This window comes from Esox lucius, chromosome 5 (genome assembly GCF_011004845.1).
Source record: "Esox lucius isolate fEsoLuc1 chromosome 5, fEsoLuc1.pri, whole genome shotgun sequence".
NCBI lineage: Eukaryota > Metazoa > Chordata > Actinopteri > Esociformes > Esocidae > Esox > Esox lucius.
Genome location: NC_047573.1, coordinates 13,084,723 through 13,109,020, shown reverse-complemented (window position 1 = coordinate 13,109,020; position 24,298 = coordinate 13,084,723). Strand labels below are relative to the sequence as shown.

At 38.7% G+C, this 24,298-nt stretch overlaps 1 protein-coding gene across 7 annotated transcripts in view; it reads left to right on the top strand.

Annotated features, from left to right (window-relative positions):
• Positions 1-24,298, top strand: part of pcdh15b (protocadherin-related 15b) — a 214,139-nt gene that overhangs the window by 10,373 nt on the left and 179,468 nt on the right. For 6 of the 7 annotated variants that reach the window (XR_004575762.1, XM_020046964.2, XM_020046963.2 and 3 more), the window contains exon 2: positions 16,350-16,407. The gene's annotated coding sequence lies outside the window, so the exon portion shown is untranslated. Of the gene's footprint in view, positions 1-16,349; positions 16,408-21,184; positions 21,354-24,298 lie in introns of those variants that run through there. The other variant, XM_020046961.2, reaches the window with a different exon arrangement.

The following is a 24,298-nucleotide window of genomic DNA, read 5'->3' as shown; positions in this document are numbered from 1 at the left end:
CAATCAAGTTAGCAGCCAGGAGATAAAGTTGTCCTTGTTCAATAGAGGCATTCGACTTTTATCAATGATGTTCCAGTCTGCCACGACATTGCAGGATATCTACACTAAATCATTTTTATTGGCGTCATACCACTTGGTAGCTCTACTTCCTGGTTCAATTGTGTTCCAACCCTTAATGTGTGGCTCAAAATGAAGGCAGTTCTCAACACGTTGAAGGAGGTGACCGTAGTAAAATCTACAATCGGGGTAAAAAGGAAGAAATGCCATGGTTCCTTTGTCATATTTTTGTGACTAACGAGGCAGGAAGATACTAATGCAAATTGTGAGCTGTATTTTCCATGGTATATTGTGTAATTTAGCCAGTGCTGAACAGATTTTAGGCATAACCATGGGTATTTGTGCAAATACTGTTGAAAACAGACCCAGTTACTAACCCAATGCTCTTAACTACTAGGCTACTTCACATCTAAAATGGTACGTTTCCATTATTCAGATACTTCATACAGTACCATGGTATAACAGATCCAATACCATTGTTATTTTTATGTTTCAAATATTTGTTGACGACGACAGATTGGCAGTACAACATTTTTTCCTCCAAAAATATGTGTATGTTTAAAATGTCTGTTAGAACAATTGAAAAGTAAACAGGTGTGAAAATCATAGAACACAACATACATACAACAGAAACGTTCCCCGATAATCCCCTCCTCCCCTTTTCCCAGCCAGAGTCCTTCCCCTGCATCACTGTCTCGAACCCTTCCCCCAGAATATATCACCTCACCCTTCTACCTCATTGATAATGTTTGGGCCATGGATATTAATCGAGGCAGAGTGGATCTCTCTGCATTAGCCAGACAGAAGCAACCATAGTTCATTGACCCCATTCCGACACAAACACAGAAAACAGACCAGAGTGTCATTAATGGGGGAGGGAGGGGTTAAGGCGTAGATAAGTTAAAGGGGTCAATGATATGCAGACTGTGAGTGAAAGATTAATGCTGTAATTGGCACAAAATCCAAAACTCTGTCTAAAACTCAACATAGTACACATAGACAATAATAGCCTAAATTAAAGTTAATTTAGCTAGGGTCAAAGAGGATACACACAGTCTTTCCCCCCATGATATTCATCCATTACATTGGATCTTGTTTGATTCAAGTTCCATTAACCTCTTCACCTCTGCATGAAACAAACAACTAAGAAAGTTGACTACAAGTCACACAGCGTCACATAAAACAATTGGTAATACACTGTGAACTATATACTGAGCTTTAAATGCAGGATAAAATGCCTTACTCTGAAATAAGGAAATTAAATGTCTGAAACAAGGAAAGAACATTGATGTCCTCTACAGTCGCTCAAATTAAACCATCTTAAAGAGTAGCCCAATGTTTTTTTTTTAAACAAACAGAACTGTCTAATCAACAGGGAGCCTGTTAAGATAATCATTTTGCATCAATAAGTGAAGAAATTGTTTTTCGCTGACAATTGGAAATCACACACATCCTGGCTAGGAAGATTATGGCAGGGCGGAGACTCAATTTACAGAACCTGGCCATCACTTGGTGTTTTCCAGCTTGCTCTTTGGATTATTTTAAAGTATAGCCTTAAAATGTATTGGAGCAGTTGAAGAACTTCAGTGCCCCTGTTGAATGTGCTACCGGAAGGACCAGTTCTTTAGTTAAGACAAAGAAAAGATATGTTGAGAAAAGAAAAATGTCACGTATTTGATGTTTCTCTCAGCAAATGGCATTATTGGGAGTCTATTGTCATATGTGTTTTTAGGTGGTGACAGAGTTTTGCTGGAAGAGCGGTTGTTGGGACTCGAACACAGACTAAAACAGTGTACTGCATGTGCTCATGAGGCAGGAGCTTGGACCTCAGGACCACCATAAGCCACAGACGGTGTTCTGAATAGATGAATTTGTTGGGAACATATATCACATAGATGTTTTTGTAAAATGAAACTACAAACAAGATTAAGGGTTAAAGCCTTCTCGACAAGGTTACTGATTGTTGGCGCCCAGGCATTCACAGTGTTTTTTCAATTTCTTTCTCAGAATGAGCTACATTTTCTAAAATATGAGCTACTGAATATAAAAAGCACATAAACAGCTAGTGTCTGGCCCCAAATTCTATCATCATCCTACAATGTATTGCGAAGGAGACCCCCAACTACCATTTCAGGTCCATTTCAAGCCGTGTCTATTGGACTCCATTCCCGGGGTTGCTGTGGATATTGCAGGATTCCTGCTGTACTGTGCTTATCAGGTTCTGGAAATATGCAATACCTCAACCAAGGTTGGTGCAATAATGTCACAATATTTCACTTGGTGTGTTCTGTCTCTGTTTTCTTCTGCTATCAGCTCCATTACACCAAGTGACATTCTGACCCGAGTAAGTTCTTCCAGAGATAGCCTTGGAAGGTATGATGAAAATAAAATTCCAAGGTGTGCTTTTTTCTCTCAGCTTGTAACCTACCTAGTTAATATAGTATTGCCTGATTGGTCTGAGACCAGTTTTTGTCTAATAAGTCAACAGTTATTTTTTAAATCCTGGTCTTGTGGGACGATGAAAACCTTGTAATTCTGCAGCAATCTAACACTTGTTTGTCTTCTTGATATTTCAAATATTTTCTGTTAGGTTTCCTATACATAGACTGAGAAAGAAACATGACTGTATATTAAAACTGAAAGCCCTGAGCTTGCTTCGTGCAGGTTTGAGTTTTGTAGTCCTGCACACAATGCACTTGTTGACCCAGTTAAATATGTACAGTGCCTTTAGAAAGTATACACCTTCCTGAAATTTTTTACTATTTTTTTTTTTTTTACTATTTTAAAAACAGAATATATATTTAAAATACAAAATGAAAATATTAAAATGTAATATGTTTCCACCCACTTCTGCACATCTAGATTTGGCAATCTTTGACCATTCTTCTTTACAAAACTGTTTAAGCTCTGTCAAGTTCCTTGGGGGGTGTCGATGGACAATAATCTTTAAGTCATGCAGCACATTATTTGTAGGAGTTAGGTATGCTCTGACATGGCCACTCGTTTACCTTAAGCAAATACTTTACTTTAGTAAGTACTTAATGTTGAAGTTCCATGACACCAACTTGCTCCTTCATTCACTTTGGAGGGCGAATACTTTCTATAAGCACTGTACATACTTTATTTTCTATGCTGTTGGTGCCATATATATATATATATATATATATATATATATATATATATACCTTTTATTACCAATCTTCTTGACCATGCTCCTAGGGATATTATGTTCATTGTGGAACTATTTTGTAAACTGTGATAAATCAGTGCAATTACGTTTTTATTTACATATCCCCTGTGTTTTTGGTCCTTAATGTCTCGCTATTATGTTGCTCCTTACCGTTTTGCTATTATGTTGTTCTTAACGCACACACATACACATGACTGCCACACACTTCACATATTCTGATACCTTTACTGTTTATTATATATCTGCTGCTACCTCTACAGTTACACTGACCCAAATAGCCGTACCTCTTAATACTAAACAAGTTACTTACAGACTTGTTTTTGATTAGTATGCCCATCAGTGCTAGTCATCAACAGTGAATGAAGCATGTGGCAAATAAAATATTATTTGATTTGAGCAGTGGTGTAGGTTTCATTGTACATGAGTGGGACATGTCCCCCCACTTTTTAATAACAGAACAGTTTTATAAGAGAAGCTAAAACACTGCTTTAGAATTGTGGGGAGGCGGGACAGTAATTTGTAATTAAGACTGGCTTTTGGACCATTCGCAGGCACTTCGCTTTGAGGTGGTTGCTGGAAAGGTCATAGACAGGGTGATGGTTACCGAAATACAGTAGAGGCTGCTAGCAACTGTGATATCTGGCTCATAAAAGTTTGTTATTCTTACTGACATTACCTCTAGCTAACTACCTCCCATAACATATGAATGAGGTAGATAATTAGCTAATCTATCAAAGAGAACCAGTTTAGGTGTGGTTTGCAACCAAAAGTTATATATTAAACAGTTGTTGCAAAATAAATATTAGTTTGCTAGCTAACGTTTTGTCGCTGGCTAGCAAACAATCTAACTCATTAACACTAGTGTTCACCCCCACTCACAACTAGAAACTAGATCACGCCAGTCGAGACTTAAATTAGATATACAGGCATTTTTTCTATGCAAAGACAAAGTGAGTGCTAGCTATGAAACTATTAGGAGATATAGCTAGCTAACTAACTAGGTTAATAGTCCATCTCTTGAGAAGTGAGCTAACGTTACAGTTGCCTAAACACAGGTAGTTGCATTTTCTCATTTCAACCTAATGTGGATATTATAGATTAAACATTGCCATCAGGTTCTGTAGGAATCAGTCTAGATCAAGCTGTTCATGTCATATTCTGTACTGCATTTTAGCACGATCTGATGGTGACCGTGACAGAGTTCTCCGTCACAGCGTGATCAGACAGCCAGTGAGAAAATGTCAACCTGAGGTGATGTATTGATTGATACAGTACATAGCAGTAGTCTCTAAAACTGGATATTTTAACCTAAATTATTTATGTTATCATATGTAGCCTGTATGTTGAGTGTTCATATTTATTAGCAAAACCAGAAGTATGTTGAGTCAACCAGTGTAGTCATGCAAGAGAGTTGTGGTGGAGCTTGGGAGGTGAGGTTGTAAAATTCGAGTACAGTACTGGCCAAATGTACATGTAGATCACATTATATCACCCACTCTTCACTAAGAGCACACATCCCAGACAAAATCTTAACTATGTAGTATTAAATGAAATGACTGATGGCAGTATTTTCCATGTTTATTCAAGCAGAATCAAAGGCATGTTTTGTCCAGCAGTGCACATAAACCATATGGCCAAAAGTATGTGGACACCCGACCATTACACCTACAGCTCCGGAAATTTTTTTAGAGACCACTGCACCTTTTTCTTTCCTTTCCAAAAAAGTTGAAAAGGAAAGTTTTGAGTGAAGAACAATTTGCAGTAGTCTCTTAATTTTAACCCTTCTGTTCCTCACTCAAAATCCTCCTTTTAGACTTTTTTGGGAAGGAAAGAAAAAGGTGCAGTGGTTTCTTAATTTTTTCCGGAGCTGTATATCCTAATAAAATAGAAATTCATCATCCAAATGGTTATGGAGATTTATTTATGATATGATCATAGGGTTGAAGTTTTCTATGGAAACATTAACACCACATATGACATTTTTCAACAGCCTGTGGTACTCCTGGGGCACATGAATGTTACTATTGAAAATGATTCGCTTGGTCGTTAATCACCATAAACTATGGAGGCTGTGTCCTTCTTTTCTTTGTCCTTATTGCATCACATTTAGAAAAGAATGCCCTCTTTTTATTGCCCTGGGATTGCTGGGCACCATCATTAGCAAGGAGGGAGATACTCAAGCATCTTCTTATTCAGTGATCCTTTAGGGACACACTCTGCATGGTAATCACTACTACCCTGGTTTTGGCAATGAACCTTCACCGTTCTGAAACATTTAAATTAATGTAGGTATTTTTTAAGATTTTGACTGTACTGCTAGCATAAATAAAAGCATGACTGACCAGAAGATGTCTGAAGTTAACGCTTTAAGTTAAGGTTTCAATTATCCTTTTCTGCAAAAATATGTGCCTGAGACATTCCCTATTTAAACATTCTTGCTGGTCCGTCTATCAATTTGCATTGACGTGTAGTCTCCTAATACATGCTTTAGACACTCACAGTACTATCACCCACCCTAAACCACCATGGACCAGCTAATACTATTCCTGGCTTGTTTGATAAGGGAAGAGGAGAAGGAGTAAAGTTGTGTGATTGTTTAATTTGGTCTTGTGAACGTTAGAGGCAGGAATCTACAGAGTGCCCCTTTAAGATTTCGATTTTTCCAAACATTTATTCTAATTTGTTTTATTACTCCATTGATAATAATTTGCTAAGAATAATTAATATCTCTGTGCTTTCATTGCAAAGATTAAAGAAAGAGGAAAAAGCAAGGGTCCTCACATAGACTTTAACTCTCCTTCTCTAGAGTGGCAATTCATTTAAAAAACCACAAGGCATTGTTGGTTGTTGAAATGCTAAGGCTTTGAGTCTAAAGACCTGTGAAAGAGGACTATGATGAGCATGAACTGAATGAACCGTATACATTAATGCATTCCTTAGGAAAGGTCACTGGTTGATTTATTAGACCTAAATAAGAGTGTGCATGCTTACTTGAACACCACAAATAACTTCTGAAATACTATGACATGCCTGGCATAAGTGAGATGAAGGAGCACATGTTAAAGGAATGGCTTTTTTTTAATTGGCAGAAATGACAGGTCGTCCAGTTCAATGCTTGGAACCCCCTCTCATCTCACAAATGGATAGCCTAGCAGGCATTTACCTATACCTCTACAGAGAAATTGGTTGTACAAGCTAGCTGGACAATGTTAGACCAGATTTGTTTTATAGTCTACTCACAGCGCTGCTACTCCTGATCCACTTCTCTAATAATCTTTTATTTTACTCTCTTTACTCTCAATTGATCAAATATAAGATGTCACATTTTCAATAAAAAAAAAGGTACTAATGTGCTTGGTCAAATGTTTACCTTTAATCCTTCTGGGATGGTGCGAATTGTGAAGTGACGTTTGTTAGTTGAGAGAGCTTTCTGTGTTTTAGTGGTCTGTATACAGTAGAATGTGGTTGGAGATCATTTCATCACTTTTACATCAACCATGTACGTTTGTAAGCATCACCATTGCCCATGAGTCCGTCCAACTTTTTAGGGTGGTTGACTTGTTCACTTCATTAGAACAAAGTTTATACAGAAATCCTTCAACACATTCATGTTAGAGCTATTTAACACTATAGCACTGCAAAACACAATAAGAATACACTGATTTCTATTCAGGGTATAAAAACTTATGTGAAAAAGTACTTTTTGTGTGCAATATATCTTCACACACTGCTTTCAGTCCCCAAATGTCAGTTTGGTGGAAATACACCACAATTGGAGAAATTCACGTATTTATCACCAATAGAATAAAAAGCTAACTACTAATAACAATTTTGCTTCCTTGTCCATAGCGAGACCAGAGTCCTTGAGCTTACAGAATGATGCATTTTTCTGTAATTTTAAATGTGTTCAATGAAAAATATTTTTTGTGTGTGATAGTTGTTAGAATTTCTCAGGTTCACAAGCAGAGAACCATGATTTTAATAAGAACCACATAAAGCACATTCCCTCGGTTTCTGCGAGAACATATCTTACTGTATACCTCTGCAATAGCAATCTGGAGTGAAAGCAGCTTCACTGACTGGCTCTGACTATGATTAGCCTTGTTATCTGCCGCTGCATTGTGTCCACTTCTGTTGTTTTGAATGGGGTTATTTTATATATATATATTTTTACAAAGGGCTCAATTACTGTACACATTTTAAGCTCTGCCTACCCATACTTGGACATTTTCTGGTGGGTAAAAGAGGGAGCACGCTCTGTAGGATTTCTTTTCCTATTTTCAAAGATGCCACAGGATTTGAGTATGATTTACAGATTTACCTATCTCTAATTTTCTGTTTGACATTTATTTAAAGCATGCTGCTATGCCATTGTGAAGTTGCATATACTTTTTTGCTAGATTGTAGTCCGGCATAAAAATAAAATTATAATCACCAACTATTTTGTAAGAATTTTGTTTTTGTTGAGGATTATCTATCATCTGAGTCATCATTTAGCTGGCTATGCACCTCAGCAGTATGTCTAAAAGATCCAGTTGAAGCAGCATGAATGAAAAATCTATGAAAAATGAAGATATAAAATTAAGATATAACGTATCTTAGTAAAGCTGTTCTCTTCGCACTTCTAAAGGGCAACTTTGAATCCCACGTGTTGTCTTTATATTACCGGGAAACAGGATCAAGTAGGGCTAAAATATTTGTATATCATCTCAAAAGATTTGCTTGAATGTGAAACTACTTTCAAATCCTCAGTGAGTATAATCCCTGAGTATCATGTAGTCTCAATTAACAAACGACTGTTAAATGACAGTGTTAACAAGCTCAGTTCAATCATTCTGTTTAAAAACATGTTAAAACAGAACATTTCTTGATCATTACTCCGAAATAAATAGAAGATATCTTTCTGTTCTATTCAGTAAAACTTGATCTCACTAAAGAAATAATAACATTTTTGCCATATGAGTCTGCCCCACTTCCTTGTCAGCTCCTCATATTACAAAGGTCCCTTCTCTGTTCTCCTGTTTTCTGCTTAAACCCACAGACAGGTTGCAGTCAATCAGTCTATATAGATCAGAGAGGCAGCTCTGCAAACACTATATATAATTGGTTTTGTTAATCAAATACATCTGAGGACAAGTGCTCATCCAGGACATTTAGGTTTTTTTATTTACAGAGAAAGAACATCCAGCTTCTTCCTCCTTTGATCTGTGAATTGCTAGAAACGTTTGATTTCTCTGAATGGGAACCAGTCTGCAACACTGTTCCCTCTCATCACAGTGTCTTCTTCTACTGCACAGAGTAATGTAACTACACGATTTCGGGCCCTCTGGAGCCGTGATATAAACCCCCCTGGAATGTAATAGCTTTTTATTTATCTCTAGTGCTGAATATTTAAAAATGATTTTCATGTTGACACTTGGTTATTTTGGGAGTGTGTAAATGAACTTTGATGGAGTCTAAGAATTTGCTTCAACAGAGTGAGGATCGTCGTGGGAATATTTGCTTTTTTTTTTAATAAAGTTTTGAGACCAGTTTTATTTTCAGTGATGGTATAACATTAGTTTATGCAGTAAAAATTCAGTTTTAGGGTGATTTCCATCATTACTCTGTACCACAAAAAACACACACCTGTTAAATGTTCTATTTGTTTTTGAAGAAGCCGGCCGCACACCCTTAATGTCTTCCATCTATAGTAACCATCCACTTCTCTGCCCATGAGGAGCAACTGATTTGTTGATCTCTACAAACTTAAAGTAAGACTACTATTAATAGCTTCACTTTGTGAATGGTCGCCAGATGACCTATTTCCACATCAAGACTTATAATATTAAAAGAAAAGACAGGCAGCTGAATGCCTCAGAAGTATGAATGGCATTTTTACAGTTTTGGATAGCTGTGTTGTTGAGTCATCAAAGGGACATAGTAGCAGTGCACCAACTGAAGGGTCCATGGGGCCAGCTAGATTAATGCCTATATTCTCCAGAGACAATGAGATTGCTGTTTTCTTTTTGGAGGAGTAAGGACTTTGCATGTTCAATAAAGTGTTCACTCATAATCTCAGTAGAAGTTATCTTTTCAGAAATGGTGAATTACACATTTTGGTGTAGTGTTTTAGCTGACAATGTTTGTTCCCCGACAAGGTGAACATCAAAATAATGCAAAAAAACTAATACAGAAGTGGCATCTTAAATGGTTTGTGTGGTGGTTGTCAAACAGGCAGGGCAAGTTCAGTCGAGGTTGTGAAACAATGCAATTTCCTCTAGGCTTGTAGGTTCTGGCAGATACTTTTTGGGTGGGTGAGTTGTGTGATAAAAAGCAGAATTGCTTAACAAGATGTGCAGTGGAGGACATATGTATCGATATTATACTGTGTATATAAAATTATCATGATTTGTGTGCGTGGGAGGACATCTAGTTGTAAAAAATATTTGTCAAATGATAGCTTTCTCTGTCCTTATTTCCTTCACTTCTTGCCTCTCTTTGGAAGTACATTAAGGCTTCAAGGGGAGTTACCTCAACTTATCTGCCCCAATGCACTTTCTGAGGGAGGAGGTGAATAGAGGAAACGAGGGAAGAATCTTAAATTGCTTCATCTATCCTTGAGAGAATCTCAATTGCATTTCCTTGATTTGGTATGTCCTCTCTCCTCGCCTCCTTCTGAAAATGCATTGGATTATAAACTGAGAGGTTAGGGACCTCTGAACTTTTCATCCACCGGTTTTCAAAAGGAGACAAGGAGTGGAGGTAAGACGAATAAAGGAAATATAAGTGCATAGGATATAAAGTGTTTAGCAGCTTTTTTAAGAGTTATTGAGTGTCTTAGCTAACCTACCCACGGCTTTTCTGACATCATGGTTAGAGCCATACTCTGATTGGATTACTGGAATTAGGGCATTATTGCTTACTGTATACCTTTCCAATCCTCTAATAAATGTTGTTTTAGGACAGAAGCCTTCGGCTTGGTTCCCAAATCTTTTGCTCTCTAAGGCAAAAAGGACTTATGAAATCTTCCCTGTCTTCTTTTTGCTAAATGTGTGTTTTTATTGTGTATATTATAAGAAAATAGCTTATTGCCTTTGGCCTATGATCCTTGTTAATAACAACAGAATGCAATGATTTGCAAATCATTAAAACCATGTATTCAATAGAAAATAGTACAAAGACAACAAATCAGATGTTGAAACTAAGACATTTTGTTGTTTCTTGAAAAATATATGCCCACTTTGAATTTGAGGCCAGCAACACGTTTCAAAAAAGTTGGGACAGAGGCAACAAAAGACTGGAAAACGTGTGTAATACTGAAAAACTAAACCTGGTGGAATATCTAACAGTCAACGTCAACTGGCAACAGGTCAGTAACATGATTGGGTATTATAAGATCATTTCGGGGAGGACTGGTCTGACAGATGTAAGGATGGGGAGGAGTTCACCACTCTGTGAAAGACTGCCTGTGCAAATAGTGCAATCATTTGAGAAAATGTCTGAACATAAAACTGCGAAGAGTTTGGGGATCTCATTATCTACGGTACATAATATCATTAACAGATTCAGAGAATCCGGATAAATCTCTGTACGCAAGGGACAAGGGTGAATACCAATATTGAATGGCCATGATCTTCAGGCGCTCAGGTGGCACTGCAATTAAAAACAGACATGATTCTGTAGTGGAAATCACTGCATGGGCTCAGGAACACTTCCCGAAAATCATTGTCTGTGAACGCTGCATCTGCATGCTGGTTAAAACTACCATGCACAGAAGAAACCAGATACATACAAGATCCAGAACCAAAGTGGAAAACTGGCCTGTGGTTTGAGAAATCAAAATTAGAAATTATTTTTGGGAATCATGGATGCCGCGTCCTCCAGACTTAAGAGCAGGGGGACCATCTTGCTTTTTATCAGCGCACAGTTCAATAGGCAGCATCTGTGATGGTATGGAGGTGCATTTGGGCACATGGCATGGGTGACCTGCACATCTGTGAAGGCACCATTAATGCTGAACAGTATATACAAGTCTTGGAGCAACATACAGTATGCTGCCATCCAGACAACGTCTTTTTCAGTGAAGTCCTTGCTTATTTCAGCAATACAATGCCAAACCACATTCTGCACCTATTTCAACAGCATGGGTCCATAGTAAATGGGTCTGGGTGCTAAACCGGGCCTGCTTGCAGTTCACTGGCCTGCCTGTCACCGATTGAAAACACACAACCACAGCCAAGCTCTCAATGTTGTAAAAGGAATACTATACATTCCATCTTTCATACGCACAGCTGACCTCTCTACGTTCTAAATGCAAATACAACGTTTCGATCTAAGGCTGACATTGGCAGGAAGACATATGCACGTTATCTGGGGATGACCTGAAATTAATGTTGCTGATAATAATAAATACTAATGGGTTCAATAGTGCCAACGCCCAGTCTGGTGGAAGGTTCGCCCCAGGAGCAGGATGTAGCTCCAGGACCGGAGGAGGGAGGGAGGTTCCCCCACTGAAGAAGGACAGGGTGCCAGAGCAGAGGGAAGGAGGCTCCGCCCTCTAAGAAGGACAGGGTGCTGGTCAGACCACCCCTTTGGTACTGGGAATGTTCAGGAGAGGGACACCAGATCCCTGTTGCGGTGGGCCAGGCCGGCAATCCAACCCCCTCCGAGGATGCCGGGTCTTTTAGAGGCCTGGAACCTCTGGCCAGGGATCCAGACCCCAGCTCCACACCTCCTCAATAGTGTGGCGGATCTCCTCGGCCGTGTCTCTCGGGCGTCGTTCTGCTGCGGTCGGTCATTTTGTCACGGCTGAGGGAAAGGACGTGAGGTGCAGAGCGGGTAATGGAAGTAAATTCTTTAATAGCCAAAATGACAAAGAAGAAAACAACCGTGAACTGAGGCATCCAACGCAAACAATGACCGACAAACTAAGGAGAAAACAAGGGCAACTTAAATAGGATCCCCAACCAGAGGCATTAGGGAGCAGCTGCCTCTGATTGGGGACAATTAAACATAAGCGAGCAGAGATGCCAAGAGGCACCTCTGCAGCCAGACCCTGACTGTGGCCTCCAGGCACATAGATATGCCTCGAGGCACCAAAGCCAGGAACTGACAATATGTTGTCTTTGTACTATTTTCAATTAAATATAGGGATAAATGAATTGCACATCATTGCATTCTGTTTTTATTTGCATTTTATGCACTGTCCCAAATTTATGGGAAACAGGGTTGTATTTCAAAAATAATACCCTACAGACTGTCAGACTGTAATTACAAAAGTGTCTCTCTCAATGTGAGCACTGCAGCTCACATCTGGAAATAATGTGATCAATGCGTGTCATCCTCAAGGGTTTCCTTTTCATGGCTGTCCATTCATTCAACTCATCTATTTTCCTATCCAAAGAGCAAGAATTTCATGTTGTACAAATGTTAGTAGGCAACCCTGGAAAGAGAAATTAAATGGTTGGTGATCTTATTTTGGCTCATTTCGGGGCATGAAATTATCAAATGAATTAACTTATATATTATTAGAGATGCAGTTCTTTCCTATGCAGTCCCTTGCAAAAGTATTTAAACCCCTGACCTATTCTCTTTTATTACTGAATTACAAATTATATACTTACATTTGTTTTTCTGCTGAAATTTTATGTATGGTGACTTTAGTTTTATGTTGGGAAATATTGGTAAGAAAAATAAACACAGATGAAATAAATAATAATAATGACACCATTACCTCACTATTGGCCCCACCTGTGAACCATTAAAGTAGCTGTCAAATCATCTGGATAAAAACCTCACTGTTAAAGCATTCTTTATAGTCTATGAATCTAGAGGAAAATGTAGACCAATGAAAGTTTTTTAAGTTTGTTAATAAACATCCATGAATTAGGAAAGGGTACAAACCTATGTGGTAGGTATGTAAAGCTTATACATAACTACTACAAAATACCGAAAGCCTTTATTACAGCCATGGGTTACCGCAGATCGGACAGTCCTCGGTTGCACCTGGGCCAGTACGCCAGCTATTCCTACATTACTCACGTCTGTGTCACATCGGGGCATGGTGAGGTCAGTGGGGGGACAAGCACAGGGGCCTCAGGTTCCTGCTTGAGATTGTTGAAGGCCTCCAGGCGCTCTTCTGTCCATGTGAAGGCTTGGCCCATCTTCAGTGGGCAGTTCACGCGGGCGGTGATGCTGGAGAAGGTCTTTGCACACCTCCTGTTGTACGATGCTAGGCCTAGAATCAGGATGACCACCTAACCCGCACAGCGTGGTCAAAATTATTGTAATTGGTGTTGTTTTTCCAAGTTTTCTTTTGAGCGCTGAACTCAAAGAGGAACAGCTGGCTCTAAGACGAGTGGTGTTATAGATTAACCAACACTCCAGCTTTGTTTCAACCTTTTTTCAATTTTTGGCAGCATTTTGGCCTTCTAGTTGACTGCAACAGTAATGGACAATGCTGTTGATAAAACATTCACTGTATGTCCCCACCGCTTGATGAAAGTTGCTAACACCTGAATAAATACCCACCAGGGCCTTAAATATCGCCCTGTTTCTATGGTTCTGTTGGCCATGTACTGCTCCCCCTCGTGCCTTATTGCTTAAAGGGGAATCCCAGTAAATATTGAAAAGATGTCTAGGCCCATAAATCCCTTTAAGTCTTTGGACTGTCTAAGCATGCAGCACTCTCTCTCCCTCAAGAAGAAGAGTCGGGTCACGCTAGATAGAATTTGGAATAACAAACATTTACTGTGGGAACTAATCTTCTGTCACAGCAAACTTACATAATTAGGGGAACTCCCAGACAGCTTTTTCTTTATCTTTACAGAGGTGTCAGAAAAGGTGGTATTGTGAACCTGTGACAGAAATTTTGCAAGAAGTTCACAATGAATTGGGGTTCCTCAAATGTATCACCTTCTGATGTAGCCTTCGCTTTAGCACAAGCCTGCTCTCCTTGAGAAACTGCATATATTCCAACAATGACATAGAAGGATTCATTAACATAGAACTGTTTTCATATTTGCTGTTACTCCCCTTGAAATCTATTATAAAATATATAGATATTCCTAAAGTATATATTTATAGTATTCGTATGCTTATGTTTGTGCTGTAAAGAAGTATGAAGGGTCTTTCCCTCTAGATCCACATTGATGTATAATCTGAGACAGAACAATAGAATTATTCCCCTGCGAGGAAGCTAAGAAAACCTTTCAGTTTATCATTGACTTCCCCTATTAATTTAAGACATTATTATACTTTTGTCCCATTCAGCTCCAAATCATAGTGCTAATGTATGCTAATAAAAAATGTTGTCAAGAGAATGCTGGGCTTGATATCTGGATTGATTTATTGCTTCTTTATTTAAGATTGCTCTTGCCTCAGACAGTTGATAATGTAATGTGTGGTGTGTGTTTCTTAATTCAGCTTGATAAACCTTGGCCAAACCTTTATAGGAACATGTAGATGTCTTGCTATGAACTTGATACCCTTGACCCCACAATAATGCTATTTCCTGCTGCTACATAAAAACAATTATTTAACTGTCTTCACCAAAGGCTCCCAACTGGAGGTACTGGGACCCCTGAAGATACTCAGTACGGGGCACTTGAGAAGGCCCAGGTGACCACAGACAGGCTTGTAGCTTGTTTACATTATCCTAAATTATTTTGTTGTGTATGCTTGCAGATATTGATAGCTTGAGACAGATTGGGCAGTAGAAAAAGGAGCTCCCAATGACATCCCAGTGGATTTCTGTGACTTTTCCAATGCAGACAGTCAATAAAATGTTTAACATATCCCTTTGCTTACGTAACACTAGAGCCAAATATGTAATAAAAAGGAAATATATATTGTCAATAATATCTGCAGATAGCCCAGTGTCCTTCCCTGTTAAACGATCTACAGATCAGTGACATTTGTTTCAGTTCCAGTTGCCTCACATTGACAGGTAATTAAAACTAAGGCAAACATGGGTTTCAGGTTCACAAAGCCTATAATTCTTCATTATCTCAGCAAAGCAGACATTAACTCTGAAGGAGTGGAGAATTTGGTGCCCAATGCCCATCCGTGTCAGCTGATTTCGCGCTCATTTCATCAGACATAAAATATATATCTTAATAGGATGGCAGTGTGACCTTTGAAAAAAGGGCCCAAATTCAAATTTCTGGTATATCATTGCTTGGGAAGGTTGAGGAAGTTGTCATTTGTGACATTACACCGTAATGTGTGTTTTCATCAATAGGAATACTGTGTTTACTTATATACCATATGTTGTTGTTCATCTACAGGATTTTGCTGGCACATTATTAGGGTTCTGTTTCATTGCCCCACATAACCAATAAGAACTGAAATAACTGAAATCAAATAAGAATATGTCAGTCTCGACAAACAGAAAATGCATCCAGGGAATTCGTTCTGCCACATTCGAGAATCATTGCAAGTGCAGTTTCATTCGTCCCGAATGGGCAAAGAGCGTTCCAAAATTGTGAATTATTTTTACATTCTATATTGGTTTAACATTCATTTCAGTGTCCAGCAAACAAAGGCTCAATTCTAGCTGCATTAGGAACCCATGCTAGTTGTAATAGGAACCCATGCTAGTTGTATTACAAACCCATGCTTGTTGTATTAGGAACCCATGCTAGTTGTAATAGGAACCCATGCTTGTTGTATTAGAAACCCATGCTTGTTGTATTAGGAACCCATACTAGTTGTATTAGGAACCCATGCTAGTTGTATTAGGAACCCATGCTAGGCCTTCTTTTAATTAATATACGTATACATATTATTTTTTTCAAATGAAACCACATGTGCAGTGTTCTTTGAGGACAGTGTTTTCTCAACAGTTGCATTTTAGAACATTCACACTATATAGCCTATTACTGTGTGAACATTACCTTGCTGATGATTATAGCAAATCTCCTTAATGGAAGATGTAAACAAAAAAACACTACCCTCCACCCTCCAAACATACAGACACACAACACCTGAAAAGATAGAAGCAACCCTCCCCAAAAGGTCAGATAGCTCTCCCACATCATCTATGACAGGTTTATAGAAATTGACAGAAGACCTTTCTTTCAAATGTTTATCAAAACCATAACAAAATTATCTCCTGCAGGTGCTGGCACTGTGGCGAAGGGGAAAGATGTGATTTCTATCATAGAGATACCACGTTGGTAAGTCTTCATCTTCCTTGTTTCACCTGCTGAAAATAATTATTGATGCCTTTTCTCATTCTCAAATAATGATAATAATTGATCTTTTGCAAGTTCCATTTTCATGTACAGTATACAGTATGAGTAATGGTAAAATGCATCTAGCGCCAGAACCATCATCCATGTGAGAGGAAAAACAAGGGGGGATTTCAGGAGAGTGTGAAGTCCAATTGATTAGATGAGAGGGACCCTCACTTGTCTGGTTTGCTCAGAAGGGATTGCTGAGCCTGTCATGCAATCCTCACGTGTCATGAAACACCTATGAACATGGTGTAAAACTCAACCTGAAAACTGTTCTAGGAAGACATACTGTATGCGCATATCAAGGTATATTTTGAGGAAATACATTTGAATCTGACCCTTCATAGGGTCAAAATTCAGTAAATATTTAGACAGTATCTGTAGGATTCGTATTGTTTAGAACTACATAATACAATGAGGGTGAGCATGGTACATAACTTAACACTATGTAGATACCACCTTTTCCACACACATTAATATTCACAGTGAATGTATGGGCTTTGCCATTTAGATTGATTGGAGCTGTAAAGGTGTCCAAGTAAACAAGTCTTGAATATATTGCTTTAAAACCCAACAAAACCTGTCAACTGCCACCGCCGCATTTATTGAGGCACAGCGTTGTAATGTTAGACCTTGGGTGTCCTTCCAGTTCACTTGTAATTAGTTCTATTAGTGCAAGTTCACTGGAACAGGCCCTGGCCCTGTCTGCCTTGGGTCCCTCAGGAACGGCTGATGGTGGCACCGGCAGGTGGTAGTAATCTCTAGTAATCACCATCTCACCATGTCTCTGGAAACTGCAAATGTAATGATGCTGGGCTTTTCAAAACTTCAGAGAATGCCCCCCCCCCCCCCCCCCCCAATATGAAACATGGACCTTTGCTAATGATCTCTCACAGGAACGGTTTCAGAATATGGTTTTTCAGATATTCCTTCAATGGTAGAAAATTACACATTAAACCCATTCAAATGGAAAAGACGGATGACACTTAAAGTTTACTCACTTTCTTTACAACACAGCTGACAATGATATTGTTTGATATTGCTACATCTGTCAGTTTATTACGTATTTTTCATTAGATATATGTTTGTCCATCCACAGTTACAGTACAGCTACCCGAAACTTTGTATCCAGTGTTTTTATTAATAATACTTAGTTATTCTTGACATAGGCACCCTTGACTCAGCTTCGTAATGTACAGCAAGCTATGTCAACCAATCTACACAACTTCCATAACATAATGTAAGTACTCCCACACATTGTCAATGGGGACCACTGCAAAAATAACCCAGTTAGTAAGTCACAGTAACTTTTTGACATTTGAACACTGTGTGTGTGTGTGTCTGTGTGCGCTCATGTGTGTGTGCGTTGATGTGTTGTAGAGTGCTCCCGCCTAACTGCCACCAGAGGAGGAGCAATTTGCACTTTCATTGTGGACCATAACCTTCCTGACAATTCTCCATACACTATATGTCATCTCATTATTGTATGAACTCTATACCTAACATAGCTTGAAGCTGAGCGATAGGACCCAAGGTGTTGAAAGGTGAAGAAATGCCTTTAGCTAACAGGCAACCCACTTCTGGTGTGAGGGTGAATTGAAGTGTGTAAAAGTTTTACAGTGAGAGTTATTGAATTGTTTGGACAGCATGAGTGTGAGACAGGATGGTGTAGACAGCTTGCTGCCAACATAGGGTCAGAGGTGGTTATAGCCACCGTCAGATTATAATACCAGGAAGGAATTTTTGTTTTATACCATCTTGCTGACTAAACCAAAATCCACTATGTACTTAACACCAAGAAGAGACAAAAATCTGTGGACTGTACCTCCACAAGAGTAGCAACGGTTACTACTAAAAGAATATTAAACCCTTATCGTGTAAATATGTTTGTTTTACGGTAGCTAAATGCCTCTTTGTTGAAAGAAATCTGTAACATTTACCGAATACAACCACTGACTGTCCTGTTCATGTTTTCTCTTCTTTAAAATGGAAATCAACATAAATGTGCATGTTTCAAATAGTCCAAAATTACGTAACCGTACATCTCCAAATACTTATCCAATCAAATTATACAGTCTAAAGATTGTGCTTTGAAAAATTAAACTTGTATTTTGCCTGAGTTGAGGTTTAAGGGCTAAACATTTTAGAAACAATAAGTACATTGTAGAGTGGAGTTTAGACGCTGGCTGACCAAGAAGACTAGATGGCCTCAAACCCCTGGGGAAATTCTTAATTTTTAAGTGATAATGCAAACTTATGTTACTTTTGTTATATCTCTGTGTGTAGTTTCGAGATTATTGTCTCTAGATTATTGAAGTTAGCATATTAGCATAGCACAAGTCTCTCAGTACAGTAAATCTCTCAGTACATTAACCTGCTCCTCTCAGAATCCAGATCAGCAACGTAACCAGTTGGACTTGAGCAGTCTTCAAAATTGAGAGTCTTACATGGATCGGCAGGTTGTTCAAAAAACTGTTTGCATTTTTATCTATGTGTTTCAGTAGAGACATCATGTTTAGTGCATTTTTAAATGAGGTAGATTCATAAATAAAACTAACTAAAGACTTTAATTCCCATTCACTAACAGTGAAATTCAGGTTCTTCTAATAAAAATTCATTCAGAAAAATGAATAAAATCACGAATTGCTTTATTTTTGTAAAATTATGTTTTGGAGACAGTATTTAGGACCGAAACCGATTACCTTAACGTAAACACATGACATTTTCACAGTATAGATATGAAACATTCTGGGGTGGGACCACCATTTACAACCCATGAATAGTATATTTAATTAGCCTCAGGTGGTAATAGATAGCTAGCCTGTGTGATCATAATAAATTAATTAATATCACCATTACAGCTTTTTAGCATGTATTTCTTAGATGATGGAGGACTTTTGTCTGTGTTTTTCCATCCTATGTACTTTTAAACGTTTACATAAACATTATTAGGAATGTATGCATTTGTAGCTACAGTATATACATTACTTAGGAGATTTGCATGTAAGGTCCACATACTGTATAGTGAAGCAGTGGTATTCCAAATACATTCCATGTCTGGTCATATATCAGGAACAGGGAGAAAGCCATTGCAAAGATGAGCTTTTAAATGCAGGTTCAAATGACCTACATGTATGCCCTTATTTTATTTTTCGCTTTCTAAATAACACATTCATTACTAATTACACAACATATCCAGGCACTCCAACTGAAAACATCGTTTAGGCTTGTATAATTTAAATAACCATGAGAATGGAGAACATTTAGTCTCTGCATTCAGCTTCCAGTCTGTCAAGTCTTTATTACCTGTCTGTAGATTGGCTTCTAGGCCTTCTCTTTCTTTCTCTCTCTTTCTTTCTGTATGTCTTGCAATTGAATCTCTTGAATTGTAGTTGAAATGAAAAGTGTGAGAGGCTCATTGTTGGCATTCTGCCACTAAGATGCAATAGAATTGTAATATTTTAAGTTCCTGTGAACAGGTGGGAGAGTATTTATTTTTCATTCCTTTCCATTTTATTGATCTGTATGTTTATGTTATACTGCTGTGGTCTGCGGTTTTGCTAATTCCTAATTTAATGGAGATACCAGCATCTTGGATTGGAATTCACAAAAATAATTGTATGTTTATACTAAAACATCTAAAGTTTTAAATGCACTTTGTTGTGTTCCAAGGAGTAATTTTCAGGTCAGATAGTAAAAATTTTAAATGTTAAAAAATACGTGTAAATATACATGTGCAGTAAATATTTTTGAAAGAATCGAACAAATAAAGTTGACATAGCTTTCCAAAATAAGCTCTGTCAAAGTTTTGAGCTCACTAAACTGCTAAATGCTTTTCATTCCATTTGTGATACCTAACTAAGGCTATGACATCCATTCCCTTATCACTGGGATTACTGTTGACCCACAACGAATGATATGTTTCAGTGCCTTGTGACTGACAGAACCCTTAAATGTACAGTAGTTGTCATTGTGATTGAACACTGACCAGGATTTTTGCCCTCTAATTCTACCCATCCGTAACCAAACAAATTAAGTACACAACATTTTCTCTTTGCTTGATTTTATCACAGTTGATTTGATGGCCACTTACTAGTCCTTGGATTTCTGAATACCCTGGCTCAACAGGATTTGATGTAATCCTACTCACTGAACAGATGGGCAGATAGGTAAATCCACTGTGCTATAATTGCACTGCTCCCCCAACCCTTTTACTAGGCCTATTAGAGGTGGGACCAATAGATTATGCCATTTTCACTTATCTTTTATGAAGGAATTTGGCGAGAATACGAGTAGGTTACAGTACTGTTCTCAAACAACAGCCAAATAGTGTCTTGGTATTCCAAAATAATGAAAAACGTTGAGGAGTCTTTAGTTACAGTATACAAGTCAGCTTGTGCTTCGTGGTTGAAGCATGTGATGAATTCTGTATTCTGTCTGTGGATACAAAGATGTCCGCAGCCAGGTGCATGCATCGTATTCTACGTTTATAATCTGTATGCCTTTTGTTGTGAGTCTAATTAGATTAGGACGTTCCAATCATGGTTTGAATACGTAGATTCCATGGACATTTACTCTCGAAGCAGCGACGCTTAGGTTAATTCATAGAACACAAAAGGAGTATAAAAGTGGTCTCTAAAACGTTAATCCAGCAGGGCTATTAGCAGCCATAAATACATACGAAACCTACAACAGTCCGACAAAAGCAAGTTCCACACTGGGTTCTATACCACATATCGCAGGAGGAGCGAGTGTGATTTCTGGTTCTGAACAGGAAGGCAAAGACAGAGGGCGGCAGAGTTCCTGATGTTCAGGGATTCCGCGGGATGCATTTTCTCTTATAAGTACTACCTGGAGTGGATTTACATGGCTTTAGAGCTAATATGGTAAGACTTTTCTTACTTGTATGTTTGAAAAGGAACGCGTGTATGGAAAATTGTATTCGGAGGATTTTAGAATAAAGTGCCGGTCCATTTTAGCGTCCTACCGAAGTGTAGCATTTTATCTCATAGTGTGTGTCACTATGTGTTCGTGTATATCTTTGTCGGTGTGGGTGAAAATGTATTTGCAATATCCGAATCCTGTTTTAAATCGGAATGCTGAGTACTGGCGATAAAATACATGTATAAATCCTGAGTTGCAGTCTGAACGCTCTACACAGAATGACACACTATCCTCGTATACGTGGACGTCGTTATCCCATATCTGCGTAACTATAAGACATTCTATAATTGTACATTTATTTTTCAACAGGTTTGACATAAAAACTTGACAATCCCTTATTTTCTCGGTTTGAATTGTATGCTGGCAGTCTATAGTTCGCACGTAAAGCATGCTGGATTATGCAAGGGGTCATCCAATTACTGTAAACATTCTGAACAATCTGTTGCCTTAGTAGATATACGGTAATAGTAGCTTTGCCTTGACTGAAGTATCCTTATGGGGTATAATTCAATCTTCATGTCCCAACCTGATTCGTGAAAATAAGCGGTAGTCTATAGACTCGAAAAAGGCAAAGTTCAGTAGTCACAGCTTTGACATTTTGTCGCCTGTTACAAAATCATTAAAAGCACACATACTTGGCAAATAAAACATTGAGGTAAAGAGAATGTATCTGTTCTGTGTGCACAAATAGACTCGAAAATAGCAAATGCCGACCGCTTATTACGTACCATTATTTTTTATTTTCGTCAAAGCAGTTCAAACCGAATGAGTGCAGTGAACCCGCCACCATTCCACCTGCCGTATCCGGCAAAGCCTGTTAGCCAAGGCCGGTGGACAGGCTTTACGGTTAAGACCCTCATACTTGAATGTATAAACATGTATAAGCATATGTGCATTATTAAGGGTGATTCATGTAAATTCATACACACAATTTGCATAATACACACACCAGCAACAGAATGCATAATATATGTTTACTTTCTAATTTATTTAACACATTTTACACTGAGTTTTGTAAAGTTAAATCAATGTCTAAAGGTTTCATGCTAACTAATATCACCTCAAGTGCCCTTTACCAGGAACATAACATAACCCAACTGTAGACCACATGAATTGAGGTATAAAATATGTTTCAGCATATTTTATCATTGGCCGACATGCTGAGCTACTGCAGTTCCCCAATTGCTTAAACCTAACATCTAGGCTGGAAGCAATGGTAACCTTCTCCAAGTAAAAGATAAGAATTCCAACATCAAAGTCACTGCTAATGCTTAGCCAGGTCAGTTTACTGTGTTTACCATTTGGATTTGTAAATATTGCCATCGGCCGATCACTGATCTTAGTGAGTCAGAATAATGTCCTGGTCAGTGTCAGCAAGCTGGTTCTAGCATTTATCATTTCCTGATACATGCTGACTCGCATATAACACCAGGTTTACAAGAGGCATATCTGGCTCTTATTCCTTTTCCTGTTTTGTCTGTTTGCAATCTGTTGAACAGAGAGTGAATTGTAGCGCAGTTGAGCAATTGGACAGGACCATAAATTTACATATAGGTACTGCATCTCTAAATGTGTTCATGCAGTGTTGCTCATCAGAGGAGCATTTTTGGATGATACTCATAGTCAGACTGGGTGCCAACAGATTATTTAGCTTTCTCTCTCTGACAATGGGTAATTGGATTCTGCTTGCTTTCAGGCCCTGCATTTAATGCTCTTTAAGTCTAGAACCCCCTTATCAAATGAGGTTTCTTTAATTAGCTGTCTAGAGATGTTTGTCCCAACCATCCATCATTACCCCCTAGACCAATCTCTAGCCAGCAGCAGTGAACAGAACAAGAAGGGAGGAACAAACGAGTGGTCTCATTGAATGTGCTTGTCATTGGAGTTTGCTGTGTCTGTCTAATCCATTCTCCCCACACCCGCATGGGTTCAGTTCCTTTCCATGCAAAGGATCAAATAATGTAACACTGGCAGAGTGGTTTGACCTCTGTCATGAATGTTGAAAGCAAAACCTTCCAAGAGTATGTGAATGAGACTTTACGCTTAAAAAAGTTAAAAGTGCTCAGAAATGTCAAGCCTTTCACCTTTGTTTTCTTTACACTCGAGCAATATGTGTTTGGCTTCACGTTTATTATTGAGAGCCTGTTTTCCATCTTAAAGCACACAGAAATAGCCAAATGTTCTTCCGGAAGCAGTCAACTGTGAAAGTTGTTTTATACGATGACTGGCTCACGTATTTTATTTCTCTGCGTTCCTCTCCTCATCTGATATTAGTGAAATGGCAGGGAACTTATCTAAAAACTTTTGACCCGACAAACTGCAGTCTGTCCAGTTGAGGGTGCCTATTGCACTGTTAAGGTTGTGATGGGTGCTGGTCCGTGTTGTCTACAGGCCTAGTGGAAATGGTTCAAGGCTGTCCGAGGTGATGAATGGTACTTGTGCTGTTGGGACTGATGTACCTGGTGCTGGATAGCACTTGTGCTGTTTGGCTACTGACAATACTAGAGATATACGGGTGCTATTGAGCCTGCTAGTGCTGGCCATGGTCGTATCGCTAGTAATGGCGCTATCATAGAGATATATGGTGTGGTCACTTATTGAAAGACACGTTATCTGTCAGTCTAGCTGTTGGGGCTGTCGCCCATGGTACTGAATAGTATTTGTGCTTTTGGGCCTGCTCTCAATGGCACTGAATAGGATTGGTGCTTTTGGGCCTGCTCTCCATGGTACTGAACAGTTCTCATGCTTTTGGGCCTGCTCTCCATGGTACTGAACAGTTCTCATGCTTTTGGGCTTGCTCTCCATGGTACTGAACAGTTCTCATGCTTTTGGGCCTGCTCTTCATGTTCTGGTGCTTTTGGGGCTGCGGTCAATTGTGTTGAACAGT